Source organism: Anguilla rostrata, chromosome 3 (assembly GCF_018555375.3).
Source record: "Anguilla rostrata isolate EN2019 chromosome 3, ASM1855537v3, whole genome shotgun sequence".
In the NCBI taxonomy this organism is placed as follows: domain Eukaryota; kingdom Metazoa; phylum Chordata; class Actinopteri; order Anguilliformes; family Anguillidae; genus Anguilla; species Anguilla rostrata.
In genome coordinates, this window is record NC_057935.1 from 22,217,969 (window position 1) to 22,244,129 (window position 26,161).

At 45.3% G+C, this 26,161-nt stretch overlaps 1 protein-coding gene across 1 annotated transcript in view; it reads left to right on the top strand.

Annotated features, from left to right (window-relative positions):
* The first annotated feature begins 5 nt into the window (after positions 1–5).
* The window catches only part of LOC135250479 (double-stranded RNA-specific editase 1-like), a 40,965-nt gene continuing 14,809 nt past the window's right edge, over positions 6–26,161 (top strand). The window contains exon 1 of the mRNA XM_064326794.1: positions 6–260. The gene's annotated coding sequence lies outside the window, so the exon portion shown is untranslated. The remainder of the gene's footprint in view (positions 261–26,161) is intronic.

Consider the following 26,161-nt stretch of genomic DNA (forward strand, 5'->3'; position numbering starts at 1 on the left):
CTTCCATCCACTCACAGCTCCCCTTTCACAGTACACGTTCCAGTCTAGGCTACAGCGGTATCCCAGGCCGTACAGCCGATTCATTTTACAGAGCGCTGCAGGCTGTCGCTCCACGAGACGACCGCAGTCTCATTGTAACCTGCAGGAAGCATCGGTTGCACGTCCCGGAGACAAGAGGTGTTTTCTGCGTTTAAATTTAATGGCGGACGAGCCATACAGGAAAACGCTCTGAAGGCTTTGCAGTTAAATAACAGGTCACTGTAAGTATCGATGTCCTATTCTGGGGTTTCATATGCTAGGGCAGATACTAAGCTTCTTTGCCGTGGTTTGCGTACTGCAGATCGACTCACCATCCAGATTTTGTGTACCCGGTGGCACTGGAGGCTTGCGTCCTGACACATAATCGCTATCGTTTTTCTAATAAGTTAATGTGTTAGCTAATGTGTTATATCTCAATGCACAATTTATGTGTTTTAAGACTGTCAGCTTGTCGAGACACTCGAATGAAGCAGCAACCCAAACAAATTTAACAGTTTGCTTATGGCTTTAGATATCTGCACGCTAGCAGCGTGCATATCGTGACCGGTTTGCATTACAATGACGTAAATATGCGTCGGTGTGATTAATTATACACGTAGAACTAACCATGTAATAGATGTGGTTGGGTAAAAACATTACCATAAATGTGTACAAGACCGAACGGAATTTAGGTTTGTTAGCCAGCCAGCCGAAATCTGTGGATGTCATAGTGCGGTGTTGATGATTTTGATGAATAGAATAGACCTTTTACAGCTGACCGTGACCCTGCAGCTATAACGTTAGTTATAGCACAGTTCCGTGCGATATTGTACTTGATGCTGAGTTCTGTTTGTATTTGCTTGCTCGCTGGAACACAGCGAGCCATAAACAAAAGAGACATTACTACAGCAGCAAGCTATTGCCTAAACGCAACTCTTTTCCAACTGTCAGGTTACCTTAACTGAACTATCTCTGTTGTAGCGATTTAGGCATGACTTGTTTCATGATTAATGTTAAGCTAGCGGAACACAGGAACAGCTAATTTAGCAAGCTAGCTACAACATGTCACTACCACACTCAGTTGTTGCTCAGTTGTTGAATCACTCTTTAAATAGATCATTATGAAGGGCCGTCAAAAATCACAGAGACATGACTAGCCTGTTCTTATTCCGCGCAATTCATATATCTTGCTGAACGCAATTGAGTTAAATTTAAGAGATTAGTCTACGTCCATAACACTTAAAAGACCAAACTGGCCATTACTGTGCTGGGTATACTATAATACCATGCTCGCAGTGTTTTCGACGTGCTTTTTAACATGCTGAAGGATTAATTTATGTTTAAGGCAAGTGTGCCATGACGGCCTAGTACCGGCGATCGCCGATGGAGCATTACAGTTATCCCAGACTGAGAAGTGTTAATGGCGCAGTGAAGTAAAATATTTCCCGAAGAAATTAAGCTCCTCTCAAAGTTCTCACCTTAGTCCTGTATAGGTAACGTTGCAACGGCACGGGAACCTCCCAGACACCTTTATTATTGACACATTGAAGGATCCCACACAGCAGGGGTAGGAAACTAACTTTGGCATCTGGCCATTTTTTTCAAGTTACCATTGGTGGATAGCCGCTCAATTAATAAGCCTGTATTTAGGCATACACTACAATTTCACATAAAATGTTGCTCACATAGACATGCAGCGGGGCTACATAACAAAATAAAATACAATCAATTGAATAGAATCGGCAGTATCTGTTGAATTATCATTGTTCCTTAATCGATGGTGATTCTGGCGAATTTACTGTATTATGTGTTGTAAAATAGCCTAAAATGCCACATTGTCTGCTGTGGGGCGCATCATGTTAAGGCACTATACTGCATGGATGGGCGGGCGTCATGGTCTGGTATCTGTTCAAGCACTGTGCTAGGGCATGGGCAGGCCCACAGTCTGGTATCTGTTAAGGTACTGTTTTAGTGTATGGATGTTCTGCGCAGTCAGATATCTGTCATGCAGTGCTGCGGAATCTACTTTTTAAAAAGTAGTTAAATATATTGAAGCTACTTCATGAAAAAAAAAAGAATATCACTTATGGACCATTCGAGATGTTGGCTGATGCTACGGTATTTATGTTCAGCCCCACATTAAACAACATATTATTTATTCATAGGTTAACAGTTTAGCACGTTTTTTCAGATTGATTTCATGGGAGAAATGTTAAAGATAAATTCTCATGAACCTTTGTTTTAGTAGTTTTAATAAGAAATGACCAAATGTTAGCTAACCAGACACATTTCTGACATTTGATTGTTCATGATTTCATGAATCCAAAGCCACAAACCCGCCAAAACCTAAATCAACCTAAAACCTAAAATAGTTCATTCCCCTTTGCTTAAGCTGCACTGAGAAGCACTCCCCAAATTACAGTTAGTTTATTAAAATGCTAACAAAATGTGCCTTGCATTATTAACTTAGCAGCCAACTACCTATATTCTAAAGGATTCACTTAAAGAATGACAAGATATAGCCGTAGACTGTCGAAAAGGAGGTAGGGAGCTGTGCTACTACAGACTCCAACTCCTCATGACGTGATTTTGTTTAAGGATCAGAGTCCACTGCTCAGGGAAAAGAATCTGGACTGGATGCGCTCGTTGCTCGCGTTGATTTTACCAGACCTCACTTTAACGGCGAGTGCGCAGAGAGCAAATGTTCCACATTCCAACTCAAGACTGTTGCACAGATCTATATGCCTATTTTTATTTTTTAATTAAAAATATGATTTTTTTTTTTGTGTTTAACCCAGGGGGAATGTAGCTGTGTCCACGCTATCTCATTTTTAATTTTACCAAATAAAATAAATGTTTTTTTGGAGGGGTGTAGTGGGCTGAAAAATTGCTTTTGGATAAATTTTTCCTGCAGGCCGCCAGTTGCCAACCCAGCCCATACAGATTAACGGTGTTGTGCCCCACTTGATTGATTTGATTCAGCAATGACTTTAATCTGCAGTAAAGCCAACATGGCACACCAGTCTATTGAGAACACTGACAGACTGCTGTTTGGCACAACATGGCTGCTGTGTTCTCTTATTTTCAGGGAGTGATACTTATTACACCACACCCAATCACCAGAACAGTAGCTGTCATCATAAAGCAGTAGAGATCTGTTGTGACTCTCCGAATGAACCCCTGCTTGTGTTGTGACTAGTTAAGGTGGTCTCACCTGTGGCGGAACACACAGGCGTTTAGAGGGGCTCATATCCAACACCCTGGACAGATGCTGCTGACTTCTGTACAGCAGTGAAAGAGAAGCAGTGCGGTCATGAAGAGATTTCCTGCTGCTGCACCTCTTATAAAGAGGCCTTGGTATTGTTGGTCTTTCAGTGAGGAAAATAACACATTTAGAAATCACACCCAACTAAGCTGGCTGTATTCAGCTTAACATTTTCCACGGACCCTTTTAGCCTCATTGTTCAGTTTTTCAAGAAAATAAATATTGTTCATGTTCGAATTAGCTAGATAGACATAATGAGATATAACATTATCTACATGAGATAAACATTTTGATTACTTCTCAAACTTAATGTTCTCCCTAGTGATTTCCCGGGTTTGACCCTACACAAGTAGTCACAGAGTCAGGGTGAGAGAGACACGTTTCAGATAGAAGTTCATCACTGACTGGAGGGCATTCCATTTACAATGGAGCTCTGAGCCAAAGTTTTGCTCCAATTGATTGATTTTGGGCAGAGCTTCACATAGTCATTTAGGTCAGTTGTATTGATCTGACTTCAATATGCCTGTTTTGCTCTTTGCGTTTGTAGTGGCGCATCTTTCCTGGTGTTTGCAGGTTCATGAGTAGAAGGACCTCTATTTCTATCCACTGTGTTTGCGTGTGTGCAGGGACCCCTTTTAGTTCCGGTTAGGCTGTGTCCCGACTCGCAAGCCACACTCCTCCTTCTGGGGGTGTGGTTTGGAGGTGTGGGCAGCATCACAGTGCGGGCAATTTTTATAGGAGATTTATTTAGGGTTAACCCTATTTATTTAATAGGGTTCAGAAGCTTTGGGACACACAGGTGTATGAGCTCCTGCCTCTGCCGTAATGAAATTTGCATTTCCTACGTGAAGTTACTGCATTTGTGTCCCCAGTAAAACTTTCCTCCACCCTGACCATTTCAGCCCTGATCATCTCTTGGTTCATGCCCATGCCATGATACAAACTGGAGGTCTAGGTGCACAGCATCATCCCTCCTGATCTCAGGCTATTATAATCAGTCCAACCACTCTCACTATTTGCTCTGATTTCCTATTACTTGTCTATTGCCATTTAGCTTATCTTTAATTTTTGACCCTGGGCCAGCCAACAGAGGATGGGCTCCCTTTCTCTATCTGGGCTGCTCCTGTGATTTATTTCCATCAGGGTTTTATTTCTTGGCTAGTTTAGTGTCTTTTCTTCCCATTGGAAGTTTTTAACTCTCTTGCTGGATTGGGGGTTCTGGCTTAGTCTTTTTGCTTTTTCCTGTCTTTTTTGTGATGCATCTAGGTGGTATCACAGTGTAAAAAATAATTCACCTGTCACTGTTTATGGACTTCACTTTTGGATTAACCTGCTTCTGGCATAAGGACTGTGACCATAGACTGTTGTCATACAACCGTATTTGTTCATTTGTTGAATGGATATAGAGTTGATTTTGGGATTAGCTGTAGCAATGTGAGAGTGGTTTAGAAGCTAGGAACATAAGTGATGTTTCTCAGATTACGTGCTACAACAGTAGACTTTAGCTAGGTAGCTGCTTAAACTGAGTAGCTTCAGTGACTCTGGATAATCTGTAAAACACTTTGCTTTGTATTTTGTCCTGGATCATGGTGGATGCTAAGAAAAATGAAGAATAATAGGCCCTAAAATGAATATACATAAAATAACATCCTGCATTGATATTCTCCATTTTCCTGTGTCAGAGTGTGAGCAGATGTAACATGCTCTGGTTTTAGCCTATTTGGTATTATTATTTAGGTATTAGATTGTGGGTCTCATGGAAAGTTTGAGAGTCAAATAAATCAAAATGAATTCCCTAATCCCATAGTGTCTGGTGGAGGGGTGCTGGTCTGGTGCTGTTCAAAGCCGAGGTCATAATATCTTCATGGAAGCTTATCATCCACATAATAACTCCTTTGCTTTTGCGTGTTTATAAAAGACTATAGGGTTACTTGCTGTGCCCATTTAGGTTAAAAAGCACTGGTTCAGGATCTCTTGCTGTCATCGGTAAGAATGCAGGCCCTTTTATACAATGTTTATTTCGAAAATTGCATGGAAAGCCCAGGAAAAATCCACACCCACATTGATCCCGATTTATTTATTTATTCCTTGCCAACTTTCATTGTGGGAGAGTAAGTACAGCTCTTGGTAACAAAACTGGGCTGACTGGCCTGTTGCAGGTTGATTGGAACCACAGATATGCTTTCATTTGTAATAGCTGATATTGACTCTGTGAATGAAATCTATTTGAGCACAATAAAGAAGACCTCTGATATTTGAATTCATTCAGTGATTACTGCATGTATGATGAAATAATAAATGCTTTGAAGGGATTCTTTCTTTCAATACTGGCAAAAAAGAATGAAAATATAACTAGGCAGGCAGAAAGGACACCAAAAACTAATGGGAAAGATCTAATGACTACAATATAACCTAAGCCAGCTAGCTAGATAATATTGATACCCCTGATATGTTTTCCTAGCTAGCTAGCTAGCTAGCTAACTAGTTAGCTAGTATCATGTATATTATGCCTGTATGAACAATTAATATTCCTGGCCCCTTTTCCCAAGGGCTCAGAAGTCCCCCACTTTCCCCACCCTTGGACTACAGAATTGTGTACATGTTGCATCCAGGATCAGCTGCTGAGAAATCGATAAGCACTAGCAGGAGATTTGACAGCGACATGAGTTGGATGTTAGACTATTGAATTGGTATAAAGAAATATCCAGGTGAGCATAGGTTTGTGCTCCTGACACTGCTGGTGTTGCAAACCTGCGGTTATGTTGTTCTTGGCTTTGAGTCTGAATGCACTGTAGCTCAATAGAGAGGAACAACTGGTGTTATCAGATGCTCTGAGATTTTTTTTAGCATATTCTCCTGTGGAATGGTGTCTAAATAAGGTAGTGTGACAGCGCGTGCCACTACGTGACATTGCTGTTTTGTATCAGCATGAGACACGCGTTTCCATCCCTGCCATAAAAAAAGCGATCTTTCTGAAGCCACAGGACTGTACTCAATTTCCAGTCCTGTTTCTGTTGTTGGTATGGAGGCGTGTGAGGGGTGTGCTCTTGGTTTGGATGACTGATTTAATGTGTGCTGCGTTGTTTGAATGAGAATTCTGTACGGTGCAGTAGGTCAGCGACTGACTGCTGCGGTGAGCTTGTTCTGCATCATTTCAACACTTTACAGCAACGTGTGTCTGAGAGCAAAGTAGGATGGAAGATTTGCTGTCCTTTTAAATGCAGAAAAGAGAGTCGGGAGGAAATGGAGACACGGAGATTCTCTGGATCTCTGTGGAATCCATAGTGCTAACCTCAGGCATCCCTGTAGGGCAAGTGCAGCTCTACAGGGAGATGTGCAAGCCTGATTCTAGACAGACTTGTAGGTCCATTTTTGAGTAGTACTCAGAGGATACTGTGCAGTTCAAATACCATATGAACGGCAGATCTGTGCTCTCTAGGGTTTGGGTTTAGCGTTAAGGTTTGCGTTTAGGGTTTAGCGTTATGGGAAATGCTGATTATCCCTCTAAGCAAACATGAGTCCATTTTTCCTTACCATAGGGAACACACGGTGCTCAAGATAAAGGCCACCCAATGAATGCAGTTATGTTTTAATGAGAGAACATTGCTGTCTGAACTCAATGACCCAAAGTTGCTTGCTCAGCAAGGATTTGCAGTCCAAGGTCATTTTGTGTGCTTTTTTGAAAGGAAAAGTATGAGGCTCTAGGTGTCTCCAGTGACCTGGCTTGTGCTGAAGTGCTTTCTCTTTGAAAAGTCCTCTGACTCACTTTATGCTGCATTTTTGCGGCATGTGGGCCGACGCACAGTTTGACAGGAGAGAGGAACTGTTCCTCGAGAGAGAAACACTGTTCCTCAGGAGAGAGGTGCTGTTCCATGTGACAGAGGCACACTGTTCCTTAGGAGAGAGGAGCTGTTCCTTGGGAAAGAGGCGCTGTTCCTCAGGAGAGAGGCGCTGTTCCTCAGGAGAGAGGCGCTGTTCCTCAGGAGAGGCGCTGCTCCTAGGAGAGAGGCGCTGTTCCTCAGGAGAGAGGTGCTGTTCCATGGACAGAGGCATTGTTCCTTAGGAGAGAGGAGCTGTTTCTTGGGAAAGAGGCCTGTTCCTCGGGAGAGAGGCAATGTTCCTCAGGAGGAGGTGCTGTTCCTCAGGAGAGAGGTGCTGTTCCATGGGACGAGGCGACTGTTCCTAGGAAGAGGAGCTGTTCCTTGGGAAAGAGGCGCTGTTCCTCAGGAGAGAGGCGCTGTTCCTCAGGAGAGAGGCGCTGTTCCTCAGGAGAGAGGCGCTGCTCCTCAGGAGAGAGGTGCTGTTCCTCAGGAGAGAGGTGCTGTTCCATGGGACAGAGGCATTGTTCCTTAGGAGAGAGGAGCTGTTTCTTGGGAAAGAGGCTCTGTTCCTCGGGAGAGAGGCAATGTTCCTCAGGAGAGAGGTGCTGTTCCTCAGGAGAGAGGTGCTGTTCCATGGGACAGAGGCGCACTGTTCCTTAGGAGAGAGGAGCTGTTCCTTGGGAAAGAGGCGCTGTTCCTCGGGAGAGAGGCGCTGTTCCTCAGGAGAGAGGCGCTGTTCCTCAGGAGAGAGGCGCTGCTCCTCAGGAGAGAGGTGCTGTTCCTCAGGAGAGAGGTGCTGTTCCATGGGACAGAGGCATTGTTCCTTAGGAGAGAGGAGCTGTTTCTTGGGAAAGAGGCGCTGTTCCTTGGGAGAGAGGTGCTGTTCCTCGGGAGTGAGGTGCTCTTCCGTAGGAGAGAGGTGCTGTTCTTTGGGAGAGAGACTCTGTTCCTCGGGAGAGAGACAATGTTCCTCAGGAGAGAGGTGCTGTTCCTTAGGAGAGAGGCACTGTTTCTTGGGAGAGAGGCGCTGTTCCTTGGGAGAGAGGAGCTGTTCCTTGGGAAAGAGGCGCTGTTCCTTGGGAGAGAGGCATTGTTCCTTAGGAGAGAGGCATTGTTCCTTAGGAGAGAGGCATTGTTCCTTAGGAGAGAGGCGCTGTTCCTTAGGAGAGAGGCGCTGTTCTTTAGGGGAGAGGTGCTGTTCCTTAGGAGACAGGCGCTGTTCCTCAGAAGAGTGGCGCCGTTCTGCAGGGGAGAGGCTCAGCTCTGACTGCAGTAGTTTCTGCTGAATGTGCTGATCTCTTCCTCCTGTCGCGTGCTCCGCTCTCTCCAAGGAGTGGGAGTGACCTTCCACACAATCATGTGCGCCAGAACCACAGGTACCACCCAGAACAAATGCTCCCGCTGTCTGGAAAACTCACACTCTTGTGCATGGCCCAATAACGAGATTATTTTTAAAAGGACGCAGACTTAACATAAAACATCCAAATGTGTATTAAGATCTTAGCTGCAGGAAACCTGTGGCGTTTGGTGCCCTGAGGGAATGTGGCATTGTTCTGGTGAAAAAATGATATGAGACAAATTGAAATGTCAATGGCTGTTAGAAAGGCATCAAGCCTGGGTCTGTGAGATGACGATACACAGAGAATAATGTCCCCCCTCCCCCTCCCCCAATCTGATACTGCCAAGGCTGACTCCAGGCATGGTGGCTGGCTAATGCTAGCCCAGAGTTGAACAGTGTTTTATCCTTTACAATCTACAGTCTTGGTGAGCACCTTTTTTTTGAATGAGCCAGAATTATTGTTTAGCGTAGTTTTTTGTAGCATTTGTTCATGCATTCTGCTGAAAAGTCTAATGGCCTCTACAGGCATTTTCCTCAGTAGCAGGAAATATCTAGCCTTCCCAGCATTCAGTTTGAGACAGATATTTTTGTCGGGGACCCAGAGGTTGCCCCCAGTGATGTGTGTTTTGTTGACCTGCAGGGGGGTGCTGTTAGGCTGTCATCCGTCCTTAAACGATGACCGAAAAAGCAGGATATTCTGGGTAGAGAATGAGAGATGCAGAAATCATCAGATTCCAGTGACTTGTGTTCATGCACGCATGTGTATATATGCGTATGTTTATGTAAGGCATGTTTGTACTGTATATGTATGCGTTTGTGGAAAGCATGCATGCAGGACTGGTGACCTAGGGAACAATTGTGAAATGGTGGGTGTTCTCATAGTGCCGTCTCATGTTATTATGTCTAAAACAAACCACAAAAAATCTGTTTTTCTGTGTTATGATTTAGTTGAGGTGGGTGGTGTCAGGGATAAGTTGAGGTAGGTGGTGTTGGTGATGAGTTCAGGTGGGTGTTGTTGGGGATAAGTTGAGGTAGGTGCTGTATGTGAAGAGTTTGGGTGGGTGGTGTCAGGGATAAGTTGAAATGGGCGGTGTAGATAAGAGAAGAGTTGAGGTGTGTGGTGTCAGGGATGGGTTGAAGTAGGTGTTGTTGGGGATAAGTTGAGATGGGTGGTGTAAGTGAAGAGCTGAGGTTGGTGGTGTCTGGGATGATTTGAGGTGGGTGGTATAAGTAAAGAGTTGAGGTGGACAGTGTTGGGGATAAGTTGCAGTGGGTGGTGATGGTGATGAGTTTGGGTGGGTGGTGTCAGGGATAATTTGAGATGGGCAGTGTAAGTGAAGAGTTTGGGTGGGTGGTGTCAGGGATAATTTGAGATGGGCGGTGTAAGTGAAGAGTTGAGGTGGATGGTGTCAGGGATAAGTTGAGGTGGGTGGTGTTGGTGATGTGTTTGGGTGGGTGTTGTTGGGGATAAGTTGAAGTAGGTGGTGTTGATGATGAGTTTGGATGGGTGCTGTCACGGATAAGTTGAGGTGGGCGGTGTAAGTGAAGAGTTGAGTTAAGGCGGTGTTGGGGATGAGTTCAGGTGGGTGGTGTTGAATGGGGAATTATATTTGGTAGTCACATTATGAAGAAAAATAATATTCCATAGCAGATGGTGCTAGAGGGAGCCTGAAACGCTAAACAAGCATAAACCGAGCGATGTTGATGTACAGAGTTAGCTTGGAGATGCTGTGCCGAGATGAAGTGGTTTGCAGTTCATTAGGAGAGTAATGATCTGGTGCTGAAGCGCGTCATTTCACATGGAGGCGTGTTAGCCCAGCGAAGTGCACCACTCCTGAAACAGGCTGTCTCATGCCGCACTTCAGTTTGATTGATTGCTTGATAACAATAATTTATCTTTTACCATCACTCTAGTGTGGCAGGACAGGAGTTTTACGAGCCAGTCAAGAAGGCTTCATCCTTTGGTTTGAGTGGAATTGTGCACCGTTGTTTCAGTTCAGTGACTTGAAAATTCTTGAAGAAAAATTAAATTGCTTGGTTGATAACAATAATTTATCTTTTACCGTCACTCTAGTGTGACTGGACAGGATTTTTACAAGCCCGTCAAGAAGGCTGCGTCCTTTGGTTTGAGTGGAATTACACACAGTTGTTTTAGTTCTGTGACTTGAAAATCCTTGAAGAAAAATAAAATTCCTCCTTGGCTGGCATGATTATGATAAATGTTTATTCTGTACTGTTGACTGGGAATTTGAAATAGGCTAATTATTTTATTCAATATTTTTCTTCTCCTTATTTTGGAAGGTCCGGCTGTAACTACCACACAGGTCAGACATGGAAGTTCTTTTTCAAAAACTCCTCCTTTTGTTGTCTCTTCTTAACCTGCTCTTGAAAGATGGATTTTCCATTTGTTCAGTGGAAGGGGATTATAGCCATTTGCACTACAACAGCAGAGACACTCAGTTGTAAACAGACTGGAATTATTTAACGTGTGCTATTGGCGTAAAATGCTTTTGTTGGACTATCTTGCCAGAAGTTCTAATGAGAGGTATTCAGTGTCCACTTTATCAAAAAAATGAACAAAATTAATTTGGTCAAGTTTGACTCATGAACATACCTGCAAAGCCTGAAACTGACCATTTCACTGTGGTCAAAATGCCCTGTGAAGGTAGAAATTATATTGGCTCAGATCCTGCTTCTGGGCATCTTTTTTTTTTTTATCCTGTTGAGGTTAAGACTGATTATGCACCCCTAAAGAGGAACTGCTTACTGAAGCATGGCTCCTCTGGGGTCACGCACATGCTCTGATTTATATTAACTGATTTAATTATCTATGTGTTTATACTTCAGACTTTGTCTTTTTTCTAAATCTGAATTTAATTTCTTCATGCATTCCTCCAGCAGAGCTTACTTTGTAAAAGGATCACGGGGCGAAGAATGGACAATGCAGAGTCCTGCGCTGCACTAAATGAACTGCTCCCATGGGTGATCAGTCACGGTCAGAACTAGGATTTGATCTGAGTCTTCAGGGCGCATCACTGCTAGATGCACGATTAGGGAATACTTGGGATTCGTTTGTTCAGCCAGCACTGTAGTGGAGGCTGCTGGGAATGATTCCTGCAGAATGATTCCTACAGAATCATCTGGAATGATTCCTAAAAATCGTAAATTGGTAGTAATTGACAGTTGGTGCTCAGTTCTCCCTGTGAAAATCTGGGGGGGGGGGGGGCTCGGGGGTTTCATATGGGGGTTGTATGTTATATAAGGGATTTAAATTTGTTTTGGAAGTGGATTCTCTTAAGGTCTCTTGGGGAGAGGCTGAGCTGTGTTTGTTTGCTGTAGTCTGGAAGCTTCCCTTTTCCTCTAGGAGACGAAAACGCCATGCTGTGACTTGTAAAGGGCCTTGTTTTTCCACTCTGAGTTATGACGTGAGAATTGTCTGTACAGGAAGAAGGCTTAGCTGCTGATTTATTGTGTTTTCTTTACATCACAACTTCTGAGGGTGAGTAAAGGAGTCTTTGATGGGCTGTCAGTAGAGGGGAGTTTGAAGCTCTCCTCACAGATTTTGGAAGTGGGAACCTATCCCAAATATGCCGGGAATCTCCATAAAGCCCTCTGTCATGAGGCTCACTGTACGAGCGGTGGAATGAAGGTTAACATGAACCTGTTTCAGTAGAGGTGTCAGGGAGCTCCATCGGACTCCTCCCACTGACCTCACTGTGTCTCCATGGGCTGATTTGGTGAAATAGAAGCTCAGCGCTAGCTTGCAGGTGTGCTTGAATGGGTTGATTTGGTGAAATAGCAGGTGAAATTGGTTGCAAATTGGCTGCATTTAACATGAGTGTTTTTTGGAACATAACTTAATTTCAGCTATGATTATAAACAGGTCTGTGGCTTGCCGTGTCAGTAATCTGCTATGTCTGTGGAGTTGTCTGGAAGCCTTTATTTTTGTATGTCACCTCTGCTGTTGTAACCACATTTCTTAATCTGACGTGTTGTCTCACTCTCAGCCAGTATTTCTTCTGGCTTGAGTCAGTGCTTGGAAGGTTTGTAGTCACATTCTCAGGGGACCAAGTTTTTCTGCTATTCTCACTCTGACAGAATCATTACCAATAAATTGGACCAGACATGCAAGTCCAAACATGGACACCAGGATCAGGCGCGCATTTTAACATGGATGGAACAGTCGCCGGACGTCATTTTATTTTCTTAAAGTAACTGAATCACGATAATGTCCCTTTTACCGCAAGGATGAAGAAAGGATTATGAGGCAATGTAGAGTTCATCCTGAGGCCTCTGGTGGTCTAATGCGGTGTGGTTATGCGAACAGACCTGACCAGCACCCTCCACTCTCACCAGTGGGTACATTCTCTCTTTCTTCTTTTAATTTTTTTTTGTTTTTCCAGTTTGTTTGCTTTATTGGCATGACAAACGCCCCTAAGCACATCCTGGACGCACTGTACAGGGTGTGCTAATATCGCCCTGTCTCTGGCACACAGAGAGAATCACCCTGCACTTTTACAGTTTAACTGATAACTACTGTTGGGTGGTTGAGGGGGCCCACAAAGGGATAATCTTGTATAATTTTGAACACATGCCTCTATTTTTAGGGGTTTACGCACTGTCCCCGACATGGTGACAGGCTGTTGCGTACGCCGACGCTCGCTCTGGGGTCCGGGACCGACCGCTAGCAGACGGGTGGAAAAAGCCCTTCGTACACTGCAGCGCTTAGAGGAGTCTGACCTCCTCTTTCACTCTGCGCTAGAGTCAAGGGTAGTCTTTCCCCCTCTTATGTCAGTATTCTCTTACCACTGGCTCCGCCTCCTCGCCTAACACCCTTTTTTCCGGATGGGCTGCTTTGCAGTGGCTTCGTGTTATCGATTTGATAAGAATAAAAAAAGGGAATATTGATTTTCCCTGAGCACCCAGTCAGCCTTCCCGCTCTGCTGTTCCGTCGGAGAGAATTCCGGTGGAATTTGCTCTGACGCACTGATGGAATGGGAGGGGGAGGAGCCTCCTGAGGGCTCGCAGCCATTCAGCTGGAATAAATAATGAATGAAGGGTGACTGATGGACAGCGCAGTGCAGGCTCAGATGGGTTCTGCTGGCTCATTCCAGCCCAGGCTCAGCGTGGTGCTGTTCTACAGTGCAGGGACGGGCATGTTCAGACTGGTCACCAGAGAGGGGCGCGTACGCGCACACACACACACACACACACACACACACACACAACACTCAGTTGCACATGGCAGAATATACAAACATGCCTGCATATGCCTGTCCACACACACACACACAAAACTCTGTTGCACCTGGCAGAATATACAGACATGCCTGCATGTGCCCGTCTACACATTTGTGCGCAAACGTACTCACACAGATGCATGCACACACGTAGAATTGATATCAGCATGTACACACCGCACGCCAAATGTACAATTGTTTGTCTTTTCCTCCCGATCTCAGTGCATATTGGCTTTTCAGCTCTGACGTGCTGTGACAAAGTTCTGTTTGTTTATCGCTGTGAATGGAAAGTGTGGAAGCGAGATGCGTTTGGGTGACTATCGCTATCTCTGGGTGTCAGAATGACCCCCGGGGCTGCAGTATGTTTGGGTTATAGAACGAGCAGCTTCCAGGCGTCTGTCTATCGATCTGTCTGTGCCCTCCTGGGCACCAGAATGCACTAGAAATGCGTGAGTGAGTGTGTGGGGGTACGTGTGCTGATATGTGAGTGAGTGAGTGAGTGAGTGAGGGTGCGTGTGCTGGTATGTGAGTGAGTGAGTGAGTGAGTGAGGGTGGGTGTGCTGGTATGCGAGTGAGTGAGTGAGGGTGTGTGTGCTGGTATGTGAGTGAGTGAGTGAGGGTGCGTGTGCTGGTATGAGTGGTGAGTGAGGGAGTGTGTGCTGGTATGTGAGTGAGTGAGTGAGTGAGGGTGCGTGTGCTGGTATGTGAGTGAGTGAGTGAGTGAGGGTGTGTGTGCTGGTATGTGAGTGAGTGAGTGAGTGAGGGTGCGTGTGCTGGTATGTGAGTGAGTGAGGATGGGGGTGCGTGTGCTGGTATGTGAGTGAGTGAGTGAGGGTGCGTGTGCTGGTATGTGAGTGAGTGAGTGAGGGTGCGTGTGCTGGTATGTGAGTGAGTGAGTGAGTGAGGGTGTGTGTGCTGGTATGTGAGTGAGTGAGGAGTGAGTGGTGAGTGATGTGAGTGAGTGAGTGAGTGAGGTGGTGTGCTGGTAGTGAGTGAGTGAGTGAGTGGGGGTGCGTGTGCTGGAATGTGAGTGAGTGAGTGGGGGTGCGTGTGCTGGTATGTGAGTGAGTGAGTGAGTGAGGGTGCGTGTGCCGGTATGTATGTGAGTGAGTGAGTGAGTGAGTGAGTGAGTGAGTGAGGAGGGTGAGTGTGCCGGTATGTGAGTGAGTGAGTGAGTGAGTGAGGGTGTGTGTGCCGGTATGTGAGTGAGTGAGTGAGTGAGGGTGTGTGTGCTGGTGAGTGAGTGAGTGAGTGAGTGAGTGAGGGTGTGTGTGCTGGTATGTGAGTGAGTGGGGGTGCGTGTGCCGGTATGTGAGTGAGTGAGTGAGGGTGCGTGTGCCGGTATGTGAGTGAGTGAGTGAGTTTGCGTGCGTATGTGCGTGCCTGTGTGTGCGCGTGTTTTGATAGGCTCGATGTGGGACTGGAGACAGGAGCAGTAGTTTGTGTTTTGACTAGCAGCCAGTGAAGCCAATCCAGTGTTTAAAAAAAAAAAAAAAAAAGTTTTACCCTCGGGCCCCAAACCACAGCCCTGCGTAGCGTCAGTTTATTTTTACTGCCCCAGAAATCTGCCCCTGCTTCAGTTCTCATTTTCATGTGGGAGATTTTATAATGATATAACGTTAAAGGAAGTGGGATTAATCGTGCAGCGTTCAGTAAGTGTGTTCCGATGGGTTTGCCATTGCTTTGCTGCGTTCAGTAACTGTGCTTATAGATTTGTCATTGCGTTACGGTGTTCAGTCACTGTGTTTTTACGGATTTGCTATTTCTTTGCAGTGTTCAGTAACCATTCTCATAGACTTGTCATTACTTTGTTGTTTTCGGTAACTGCTCTTCTTATTTTCTTATGAATTCACCATTACTTAGCTGTGTTCAGTAACTGTTCTTCTACCTTGGAGGCTGGATCTCCTGTGGTAGAGATAATGTCCAGCCCCCATGTCTTCCATCGCTGATAGCAGTCTGGATGTTTTCATTCTGTCTCACTGTCTCAGCCCTGAAAAAACAGCATTTTGTCATATCATATCATGTATGACCATTAAAAAAGTTTCAGTTCAGTTATTCAGTTACTGACAGGTTCACTGAGAATTTGTACCGTCTTTAAATTGTGTTTTATGCAAATACCATGCAAATACATTTTAAATCAGCGGTCTAACAGGAAAGAGGAAGTAAGGTATAAATGATAAATGTGAGTTTGAAGCTTGGTAAGGTGTGAACTGGGTTTAAGGTTTTTGGACCCTGAGGGAGTGTACTAAAGAATTAGCTTCCCTATTTGTAGTTTCAGCTGTGGTTCTTTCGTGTATTTTAAGCAGAGAGGAGAAGTGTAATTAAATCACACTACTTTTAAATCAGCCTACATTTACAGTTAATTTTTGTCATACAACTCAGCTGTGCTCTGCTCCATTAGGCCATCTGTAGCAGAGCTCTGTTCAGTTTTACAGAGGAAGCAGATCACTCCTGATCCTCATCTTCTGCTGCCCCTGCAGAAATGGGGATGTCCAATACAGAACTTGGGATATCCATTACAGAAATGGGGATATCAATTGCAGAAACAGGGATATCCATTACTTTAATCAAGATATCGACTACAAAAATGGGGATATGAGTTGCAAAAATAGGGATATTCGCTACACAAATAAACCTGGTATCGCACTTCAAAGGCAAACCAGGATCCCGTCTGAGACCACATTGCTGCCTTCCAAATACGTCCCTTACACGCCCTTTCACCTGAGAGGCTGTGGAATGAGAGAGTCACAGAGGGGCTGGGACACCGTCACGTTTACCCTTGATTTCACAGTACTCTTACACTGTGGTCTAAGTGTGCTCACAGAAGGCAAACTTTATTCTTCAATTACAACCTCATTCTGTAGTTAAAAAGGTTAATGGTTGTTGGATCAATGACAGACTGGGCAGGTAGCACAGAGGGTTCCGATGCGATCGCCTCATCTGAAGAGCAGCCGAGTCTGCAGATCGGCAGCGTGCAGTTCCTGTGCGTCCGCAGACCGACTGGCCCAGCCCACCGCAATTGGCTGAGCAGCCGCAGTGGGAGGGGCAGCATTGACTTGCCAGAATCATTTATGATCTGACACAAAACAGTTCAACCAGTCGTATTCATGCATTCGATTTATGCAATTGAAATTAAACGCGCTGACTTCAGAGTGACTTTTTTTTTTTAGCATTTTGAGCTGATGAAGCAAAGTTCCTTTCTGCCCTCCCTCTGGAGGATTCTTGGCCCCTTCTGCCAAATGCAGTGCTCTAACAGCACATCATGTCCCCGGTAATGCCAGCGACACCCCAAGGGCGCTGCAGAAACACCCTGCCCCACCACCCCCACCCCCACCCCCACGAGCAGAGTCCCAGCTCTCTGAATGGAGCTGTGTGTGATTTCAGAGTGCCACCACGTCTCCTATTCACCCGCGGGAACAGCTGCATATCATTACTACTACTGTTCTCACTCTGTGCGTCTCCACGGTTAGACTTCCCGCTAACCTTTTCGAGGCCCTCGCTGCAATGCTTTTGAGGTCGACTTGCAGTATTGGGAAATGTTTCCATCCTGGAAAAACACTGCTTTATTATTAAGAATGATGCGGTAAACATGGCATAATTAGTCCCTTTTCTGGACTGTCATTGTGCTTTTAGTGCTTGCACTGTTGCTGTGGAGTAGAACCACTCTCTCACTTTAACACTGTCTCTGACACTCTCACAATGTCGCTTTCACACTGTTGCTCTCGCTGTCTCTCTCTCTGTCACTCTCTCACTTTGGTTCTCTAACTCCGATTCTCTGACACTCTCACACTGTCACACTGTCACTCTCACACTCTCACACTGTCGCTCCGACACTCTCTGTCCCTCTCACGCTGTTCCTCTCACTGTCTCTCTCTCTGTAACTTTCTCACTCTCACTCTGACGCTCTCACACTTTCACTCTGACACTGTCCTGTCACTAGCTCTGTCACTCTGTCACTCTCACACTGTCGATTTGACACTCTAACTCTCATGCGCTGACACTCTGTCACTGTCACTCTGGTACTCTGCCGCTCTCTCACTCTGTCACTCTCCTGCTCTGTCACTCTGTCTCTCTCATACTGTCACTCTGTCTCTCTGACACTCTCACACTGTGACACTGTCACTCTCCCGCTCTGTAACTCTGTCTCTCTGTCACTCTGTCTCTCTGTCACTATGTAACTCTGTCTCTCTGTCACTCTGTCTCTCTGTCTCTCTGTCACTCTGACACTCTGTCACTCTGTCACTCTGTCACTCTGTCACTCTGTCTCTCTGTCACTCTGACACTCTGTCACTCTCCTGCTCTGTAACTCTGTCACTCTGACACTGTCACTCTGTCACTCTGTCACTCTGTCACTCTGACACTCTGACACTCTGTCTCTCTGACACTCTGTCAATCTGTCTCCCTGTCACTCTGACACTCTGTCTCTCGGTCACTCTGACACTCTGTCTCTCTGTCTCTCTGTCTCTCTGACACTCTGTCTCTGTTGCTGTCACACTGTCGCTCTCACCCGGTTGTTCTGACACTGTCTCTGTCACTGTCACACTGACGCTCTGTCTCTCTGTCACTCTGACACTCTGTCTCTCTGTAACTCTGTCTCTCTCTAACTCTGTCTCTCTGTCACTCTGACACTCTGTCACTCTGTCACTTTGTCTCTCTGACACTCTGTCTCTGTTGCTGTCACACTGTCGCTCTCACACGGTTGTTCTGACACTGTCTCTGTCACTGTCACACTGACGCTCTGTTGTGGCTCGGGCACTCTGCTGGCCTGCTGCTCCTCAGGGTCAGGAACTCGCTTCCAGTAGTTGTGTATTTTGCTGTTATTCATGTGCATTCGGAATCACAGCACATAATGAATTATTTAACATGGTGTCATTAACTATTGATGCAGAATTATGGATGATGAAGTGAAATAATAAAACCATCATAATGAATAATTATCACCCTTTTCACTACAGGCAGTGAGGCTATGTATAGTCCTGCTATTCTTCATTTTCAGTCTCTAATACTGTTATTTGCCTGTGGGTGTGTGCAGAATCATTAGCACTGTAACGGATGCTTTGCGGAGGCATTACTGTAAGGAAGGCCTGCTGATGTTGTGGAAATTTCTTGCTGTGGTGTTTGCTGATCTCTGCAGTTGTGTCAACAGCAGCACGGAACCCTCCGCTCCTCATGTCGCTGAGTTACAGTTTAATGTCCCATGGTGTGCTATAGGGGGATGGAGCAGTGCATTATGGGACAGAAGAGGGGACTTAAGGGGGGCTCCACTGTGATTATGGCAGGAGTGTAATCGTTGGAGTGGTGGGCTTGTAACTGGGAGGTTGCAGGTTTAGTTCCCAGGTATGAGGGAGGACACTGCTATTGTACCTTTGAGTTAGGTACTTAACCTGACTTGCTTCAGTATGGCCTATATCCAGCTGTAGTGTCTTTATCTGCTTAATGCCTGTAATGTTAATGTTAAATTTGGCCCTTTGTCCTGGTGCGTGGAGGGCACCATTAGAGGCTTCTACATGAAAGCTGTCAGTCACTGGTTAGAGTGAAAGATCTGTATCTACTCACTGTTAGAGCGAATGTGTCCATGGGTGTATGCATGTGCGTGCATGCGTGCGGATGTGTGCAAACTGATGAATCAATTTTGCTCATTCTGTGACGTCTTTTGACATTGACAATGAGTTCATATAAAGTGTGAAGACTGAAATGATAAACCTACGGGGCCTTTTGTCGTCTGTCAAAGTGAGATCTCGTAGAACTGAAATGCGAGTGCAGCACAGATCTGTGAATGACGGCTCCTCTCTGTGGAGTGGCTGTGTGCCTCTGTGCAGGCCTGTCTGCGCGGCTGACAGTGAAGCTCTTGTTTCTTCAGCGTTTCCAGTCTGGTCTCTGCGTCTTTCTGAGTAAATGGGAGGGGGGTGGGGGGTGGGGGAGGGCAGAATGACCATTGCTGGCCTGCGAAAAGAGTCATCAGTAACCCTGAGACCCAATCTCACGGTGTAATCAAGTACGCTGCTCTCCGAGTAATGAAACGTGAGTGCATTTCATGGAAGAAAGTTGGGTTGCCATATGGTGTCCGAGATTGTCACAAGACGGAATATTTGAAATACTTTTAAGAGTAGCCGGAATGTGAGGACAGTCCAGGGGAAATATCAGCACGAGCTTTGTTTCCTACTCCTCATATTTTCCTCACATTTTTTCCTGTGTGTGTGTGTCTGTGTCTGTCTGTCTTTGTCTGTGTGTCTGTCTGTGTGTGTTTTTGTCTGTGTGTGCCTGTGCGCGTCTGTGTTTGTGTGTGTCTGTGTGTGTTTTTGCCTCTGTGTGTGTGTCTGTGTCAGTGTGTGTGTGCATGTTTGTGTGTCTGTGTGTGTGTGTCTGTTTGTGTTTTTGTCTGTCTGTGTGTGTGTGTGTGTGTGTGTGTGTGTGTGTCTGCGTGCGTGCATGTGCGTGCGTGTGTGTGTGTTTGTTTGAATGCACCTTGAGTCTAACCAAAACAATTCCGTGGTCACATCTGAAACAAATTGGCTTACAAGTATCTTGTCGGATTTGTTCCTACTGATCAAACTTAACTACATTTAATTACATTTAATCTGTTCCTTATTGCTAAAGCCAGTTTTCATCTGTGCAGTGACAACAAATTTATGTTTGGGATATTTTTTAAAATTTACTTTGCCAATCCAGTGGTCTTCTTTCCTGAAGGGGAACAACCCAGAAAACGTGAGTTCAGTGTCAGTCACCCTACCCACAATCCTTTGCTACCAACTCTCTAAAGTGCCTTCACACACGAAGCGTGAGCCGCCTCTCCCAAGCAGGGCAGGCAGCGAATCGCACTTCACCTGGAGTCAGCGGTATGTTTAAAGAGGGTAGTACGAGGCTGGCGAGTGCCCGTCACGCAGGGCCGAGGAGGCAGGGGCGCCGCGTAGGGGCTCTGCCTTTCCGCTTCCGTCCGTTTCCGCTATCGACGAAATCCGCTGGGAGGACTCATCGGAACGAATCGCTCGGCCGGGGCGGCGGCGGAATGTGTGACCGAAGAGACGGCGGTTTGCACGCGTGACTGGGGACAGCGAGAGCCCGCGGGCGCCGTGCAAATGGGCATTCGAACGGGCTTTTAAGCGTTTCATACCCCTCTGGCAAACAACAGACACGTGTTCAGAATATCGCTGCATTACACTACATTACATTACATTACAGGCATTTAGCAGACCTTATCCAGAGCGCGTCAACAAGTGCATTGGTTCACGATGTAGAGTGCAAAGAAACATAGAGTGAAGTAAGGATCGTAGTGCCAGAAGTGACCACATCGATCAGGACTCCAACCCTGTAGAGTAAGCTGTTCAGCAAACAAGAATCCTACCAAGTACAAACTAGCACTGGAGTGAATCAGTGAATCGCTGCTGGTGTGAATCAGTGTTCTGGTCCTGCCCGTCGTTTAGAGATGCTCTTTATGCGGCTTGTCTTTTTCAGGGCGTTATTATATGGCTTTGTGTGAATAATGCCATTTTCATCCGAAGCAAGTGTAGGCTCTAGTGTAATCCTGCATAATCCTGTCCTCTCTGTAAATCACATGGCACATATACATAAGTCTTATCCTAAGTTTGCTGCAGAACTGTTTGTTATTTAGGAAAAGCAAAACGTTGGAAGGGGGAATGAAGAGCTTGAAATATGATTTAAAAAATGAGCTGTGTTAGTGTGCGTTAGTGTAATGAAGTGGTCCGAGTGTTAAAGTGTCTTAGCGTGACGAGTGTGTGTGTGTTAGTGTAAGGCTAGTGTAATGACTGTTTTAAGTGTAATGAGTTTGTTCGTGTTGTAAGTGTAAGAGTGTGTTAGTGGAATGTTTGTAAGTGGAATGAGTGTGGATGAGTAATGACTGTGACAGTGGGATGAGTATGTGAATTTTTAAGTGTAATAAATTAGTATGTCTGTAAGTGTAATGAGTGTTAGTGTTTTTCATGTGTGGTCACAGTTTGTTAGTCTGCACTAGCAGCAACATACACTGCCACGTAGCCCTAGTAAGACAGAACAAAGGCCCTGTTCATTTACTTGAACACTGGGAGACACGTCACAGTTTTGGACTCCAGAGAACACAAACGCTGCCACAGAGAAAATACCCAGACCCCTCCTCACCGGACTGCTCGAGCACGCATGCTCGTCAGAGTGGGTGTGGCCAACCCCAGGTTATCACGGGCCGGAGGCCTGAGGACAGGGCGACTGTAGAAGGGGCATTGTAGCAGGCTGTTGAGGACAGACAGACAAACCATAGAAGGGATGTAATGGCTGCGTGCTGAGGACAGACAGACAGACCATAGAGGGGGCATTGTAGCAGATTGTCGAGGACAGACAGACAAACCATAGATGTAATGGCTGCGTGCTGAGGACAGACAGACAGACCATAGAGGGGGCATTGTAGCAGATTGTCGAGGACAGACAGACAAACCATAGATGTAATGGCTGCGTGCTGAGGACAGACAGACAGACCATAGAGGGAGCATTGTAGCAGATTGTCGAGAACAGACAGACAAACCATAGATGTAATGGCTGCATGCTGAGGACAGACAGACCATAGAGGGGGCATCGTGGCTGAGGGTTGAGGACAGATGGATGAACCAGCTGAATGATGGAAAATTGTGGGTGTGTGTGGGCCACAGCTGAGGCGCAGGAAGTACTGCTGATAGACCCTGATAACCTGCATGAATGATTCTCTTTGCAGACAGCTTTTCCACTGGGCAGAAATCTCCCAGCATTCTCAGTGCCAATGACTGCATCTCTTGATTAAAGGGGATTTGAAAAAAAAAACTGTCAACTTGAGAAAGACCTTTTTGGTTTTTCTGGCAACCAGTTGTAATTTTTTTTATTTCGGAGGGTCACGTCATGCTGATAAACTTTCAGAAGAAAACCAGGTTGCCCTCTTCATGTTTCTCACATGACACACAGAGGTAGACAACCGGTGTGTGCGTGTGTGTGCGCATGTGTGCGTGCGTGCGTGTGTGTGTGTGTGTGTGTGCGCGCGTGCGTGTGTTGTGTGTGCGTGTGCTCTACTGTGTGTGCTCCCACGCGTTCAGTGAGTGTACCCGTCTCTGTGGTCCTGTCTCTCTCTCTTTCTGTCTCTCTCACACACGCACACCCCAAATGTGCGGAGAGCCACCAATCTGGAGATATAAAGGCACGCTGTCATCTGCTGTGGGGGTTTAAAACAGTCTGAACACCATGTGGAGTCTGTGCAGCTAGTCTGCGGTGCGGGAGCTCAGCTAGCTGTTTGAAGCGAAAGCGTGTGCCGTTCCCTGTAGAGGGTCCAGTGCATGCAGACTGCGCCTGCAGAGGACCACTGCAGTCCTGCATGTGTCCATCTGCATGCAGACTGCGCCTGTAGAGGACCACTGCAGTCCTGCATGTGTCCATCTGCATGCAGACCGTGTCTACAAGCACAGACTGCCTCACACAAGTTGTTCCTTAGGTTGCGTAGATATTAGCAAGAGGTCTTTTTCTTAATTGAATGTCTTCCCTGGGGTACCGCAGTAATTTCACCCTGACGGCTTGTGCTCTCTGTAACGTCTTTAATTTCGCTCGTATTCTGCTTCTGCATTGGAATTTAATCTCAGTAAGGAAATCTGCAGTAGGGGTGGCTTTGCGTTTAGTTCAGCTCACGTTTGGCCCATTTCGGCTTTGGTTCAGCTTGGCCTTGGTTTATCCCTGGTTTAGCTCAGGTTTAGTCCTGGTTTAGCTCAGCTTTAGTTCTGGTTCAGACCAGTTTGGCTCTTGTGCAGTTGGTTTATTGAATGACAGAATACCCCCCAGCACTGTCCATCCATCGTTTATATAGAATAGTCTCAACATCAGCACATTATGCTTGTCTGGCTTGCGTGTTTCCTGCATGTAGCCTACTCTGTTTGCAGACCCCAGTCACTAATGCCACTAATGCTTATGAGGAAACCTAAATCAACTAAATGATTTGGCAGTGTTTTTAAGTTGTTTTGAGTGAAACGTGTTCTAAAGCAAAAGCTTCTTTTTCATTCACCGAGCCACAGCAAGGCTGATGTACCATCATCTGCAGTATTGCTTACTAGGATGTCAGCTTCTGAAGTCATTTATTTATTTATTTTTCTTACCAAATAAATATATTTTCAGGGGGTGCACCCACATTGTTTAATTCAGACAGTATCTCCACTGCTTCCTGGGAGGGAGGGGGGGCTGCTGGAGGGGGGGGGGGGGGGCTCGCGGTTTGTCTATCTGCCCCTGGGCCTCTCTGTCCGGCTCTCTGGACCTTGTAGAGCTGTTGTTTTGTTCTCGGCGCATTTACACCGCTATGTAAATAAATCTGTGCACGCTCTGGAGGAAGGCTGGGATCGCTTCACAATGGTTCCTTCATGGGGGCTGTTTGTTTGAGCGTCATAACAGAGCACTGAGAGAAATGGCATCCCACATGTGTGTCTTTACTGAAGTATCGTCCAGTCAACAAGGGTCACAGGCTGACTGACCAATAGAAACATTGCAGTACGTTTCACCTCAAAAAGGAATGCGTGTTTATTCAATGGTGGTTTTCATTTGGAAGTGATGCATTAAGAAGTAGAAATGTACAAATAGGCCTCCATCTTCTGGCATCTTGTTAGTACTGCAGTACTGTACTGGGTGACTGGTCTATGACAGTGCTTCAGTTCATATTTTCAAAACTGTTGGTTGTTTTGCTTTGTGGGTTCTTTCTGCCTTTGGTGCATTTGTGTGCCAAATAACACTCAAACACAAAAATACTTTGATAAGAATTGAGAATTTAGTAATGCACACAAGCTGGTAATGTGTGTAAGGTAGTAACAGGAGTAAGTTAGTACTAGGCTTTAGCAATGTGCCAAATTTTATAATGAGTGTAAGTTAGTGATGTGTGTGAGGTAGTAATGTGCACAAGTTAGTAATGTGCTTCGGTAATGTACCTTAGTAATGTGCGTAAGTTAGGAAACCAATATTATTTCCTGTTCTGGCCCTGCTCTCACACCACAGCTCTGTGGATAAATATTTTTTTTTTTTCCTAGTGGAATTCAGAACAATGCAAATGGAATTTTCCAGGCTGTTTTATTTGCCCGGTTTACTTGTGCATTTTTGTTCTTTCCACAAGACATTTCTTACATGCTTCTATAAAGCAAACACAACTGTGAGATCACAGGCTGAACTCCCATTTCCCACTTACACCACCGCTGCATCCGCCCTCCTGACTGGTCTGAATGGGACCGGCACGTGGGCACTGAGCGCTAGGCTGCGGCTTCCAGTCATTTGTTTTGTTTTTGCGCCAGAGAATTGAAACAGTGCGGATTGGTGTGCCCTCTGCTGGTGGAGTTTTGTATTTTGCTAGGCAATTCAAATTTTTCCTTCTTTATTAGTTTTTCCCGCGGCGTGCTGGAACTGCTGCTGTGGGCTATGCGTGGCAAATTGTGGTCACTCACTCACTCACGGACGACCTTTGAGGAACGTTTTGTGGGACGCATGCGTAGGTGGTGCCAGCTAATATGTGTCTTCAGAAGTGAGTTGCACCGTGGGTCTGGACGGTTCCGTGCTTGTTTCATTATGAGTTAATTTCCAGCTTATTGTATAGTTTTTATTTTGTCTTTATTTCGGAGATCCGTGTAAATTTTTTAAATCTGTTTTTAGTTTTAGTTTCAGGGGGTGAATGTATGTTTCAGTTAAAATGTTTGCCTTAACAGAGAGTGGAAACTTTCGCAGCAAATGGAGACATTTGAAAAAAAAAAAAAGAAAACATTTTGGAAAACTTGCACTATAATTGAAATAATGTAATAATGTCAAAAACCTCGGAAAGTAAACTATCCCTTTCATACAGCAAGGCTGTTTGTGGCTTGGTGAAGAGACGCATGGAATCCTGTGGAGGGCGACTGGCCTGAACCTGTGGTGCATTTTAGGTGAAGCTGCAAATCCACTTGGTTCCATCAGGGTGCAGTATGCAGTATGCAGTGTGTGCCTCAAAAATAATTTTCACACTGTTTTATTTCTTAGTTTTGTTTGACAAATTGATAAAAGGCCAGTGTTGCATTGTCAAGGATGGCACAATTAAGTTAAAAATGTATTTCCATTCTGGTTCCTGATGCTGGGCAAGAGCAGTGGAAGCAAGTGCATACACTTTCAAAATTTCGATGGCTACACAGCAAACCAATTACACAACAGTATAAATGCAATCAAATTTACAGTCTAAAAATGTCTACAAAAGAATATTAGAAAACAATTAAATCAGTTTTTTGTGAATTACAATTGTGCTTTTTCTAGCAACCAGGCATTTACGTTTTCTTAAAGCTTTCTGAATTGGCAGTGTTTTTAATGGCTATGGGTAACTTCCATTCAGAGGCTCTTAATACACATTTTGGCTTTTGCATTTTGAAATGAATGCAAACTATGAGGAGTAAAAGTTTGATTTCTTTAAGTATATGGGCTTGGATTGAAATACATGGCTTTTCTATTTTCCTCATACATTGTGCAAAACTGGGTATGAGGATATGAA